The sequence below is a fragment of the Prionailurus viverrinus genome, chromosome A2 (assembly GCF_022837055.1).
Source record: "Prionailurus viverrinus isolate Anna chromosome A2, UM_Priviv_1.0, whole genome shotgun sequence".
Lineage (NCBI taxonomy): Eukaryota > Metazoa > Chordata > Mammalia > Carnivora > Felidae > Prionailurus > Prionailurus viverrinus.
Genome location: NC_062562.1, coordinates 114,084,568 through 114,087,004, shown reverse-complemented (window position 1 = coordinate 114,087,004; position 2,437 = coordinate 114,084,568).

Genomic DNA, 2,437 nt, shown 5'->3' with positions numbered 1-2,437 from the left:
CTGGCATGAGCCATCTCCCTCTCCCACCCCCCAGCATATACAGGCCACCTGGGGGAACCAGCCCAGTGGGGGGGGGGCATTCACTACCAAACTTGCTTACACCATGTCCTGCTCCCCACACTTTGGCAGATCTGCTCTTCCCAGTCTCACACTTCAGTCCTGGCCCTGCAGGTCCTCTCCCCCAATAGACCAGTGCTAACCTTGCTAACACCAACCTGAGCACTTTGTAGGACCTTGCTCCAGGTGGCAATGGTAGCAGTGGTGATGGGCCGTGTAGAACCATGAGGTGCACCTTGTTAAAAATCTGGCTGGAGACCAAACACTGGCCACAACAGGCAACAATCATCTGGAGATGATTGGACTGAAGGAAAAAGAAGCTACGACACAGCAGCAGGGCAACACATAGGAGACACCTCCCTGAAGCTCCAGGTTCTTGTGAACAGGAACACTGCACTGCAGGGCATTACAGGACCTTTTCTTCATAAAGCTGTTACTTTCAAGAGCAGAAGATGGAGCTAACTTTTTTAACATACAGAAAATAGATACACAGAGTTAGACAAAATGAGGAGACAGAGGAATAGGTCCTAAATTAAAGAACAGGACAAAACCATAGCAAGAGACCACAGTCAAACAAATAGAAGCAATATGCCTGATAGAAAATTTAAAGTCTCACTGGACTTGAGAAAAGATTGGAGGACATCAATGAGATCCTCAACAAAAAGATAAAAAAGAACCCATCACAGGTAAAGAACACAATAAATGAAATTAAAAATATACTAGATAGAATAAATAGCAGCCTAGAGGAAGCAGAGGAACAAATTAGAGATCTGGAAGACAGAGTAATAGAAAGCAATCAAGCTGAGCAGGTGAGAGAAAAAATAATTATGCAAAATGAGAATAGACTTAGGGAAATCAGTGACTCCATCAAGCATAATAACATTTGCATTATAGGGATCCCAGAAGAAGAGAGAGAAAAGTGGGCAAAAAATGCAATTGAAAAAATAATTGCTGAAAATTTTCTGAATCTGGGGAAGGAAACAGATATCCATGTCCAAGAGGTACAGAGATCCCCCAACAAAAGCAACCCAAGAAGGTCCACACCAGGACACAAAGTAATTAAAATGGCAAAAAGCAGTGACAGAGAATTTTAAAAGCAGGAAGAGAAAAGAAGACAGTTACATGTAAGGAAAATCCCAGTAGGCATCAGCTGATTTTTCAGCAGAAACTTTACAGGCTGGACTGAAGTGGCATGATATATTCAAAGTGCTGAATGAAAAAAAAATCTGCAGCAAGGAATATTCTATCCAGCAAGGCTATCATTAAAATAGGAGAGATAAAGAGTTTGACATACACAAAAGTTAAAGGAATTCATGACCACTAAACCAGCCCTACAAGAAATGTTAAAGGGGACTCTGAGTGGGAAGGAAGGACCATAAGTAAGAGTAAGAAAAGTAGGAAGCATAAAAGCAGTAAAAATAAATATATCTCTAAAAATCAGTCAAGGGACTCACAAAATAAAATAATACAAAATATGATAACCATATACCTAAAATGTGGTAGGGAGGGGAGTGAAGAATGGGTTCAAACTTAAGTGACCATTAGCTTAGTAGAGACTGCTATATACAGAAGATGTTATATACAAACCTAATGTTAACCACAGATAAAAAACCAGTAATAGATATGCAAAGAATAAAGAGAAAAGAATTCAAGTATATCACCAAAGAAAGCCAGCAAACCATAAAAGAAAGCAGAATAAAGGATCAGAGAAGAACCACAAAAGCAACCACAAAACAAGTATCAAAATGTCAGTAAATATATACCTATCAATAATTACTTTGAATGTAAATGGACTAAATACTCCAATCAAAAGACATAGGGTGACAGAATGGATATAAGAAAGAAGACTCATCCATATCCCTTGTACAAGAGACTCATTTCAGTCCTAGAGACACACACAGATTAAAAGTGAGGGGATGGAGAAACACTTATCTTGCAAATGGATGTCAAAAGAAACCCAGGGTAGCAATACTTGTATTGGACAAATTAGACTTTAAAATTAAAAAAAAATTTTTTTAACTTTATTCATTCTTTTTTTTTTTATTATTTTTTTGGGACAGAGAGAGACAGAGCATGAACGGGGGAGGGGCAGAGAGAGAGGGAGACACAGAATCGGAAACAGGCTCCAGGCTCCGAGCCATCAGCCCAGAGCCCGACGCGGGGCTCGAACTCACGGACCGCGAGATCGTGACCTGAGCTGAAGTCGGACGCTTAACCGACTGCGCCACCCAGGCGCCCCTAACTTTATTCATTCTTGAGAGACAGAGAGACAGAACATGAGTAGGGCAGGGGCAGAGAGAGAGAGGGAGACACAGAATCTGAAGCAGGCTCCAGCCCCTGAGCTGTCAGCACAGAGCCCGACATGGGGCTTGAACCATGA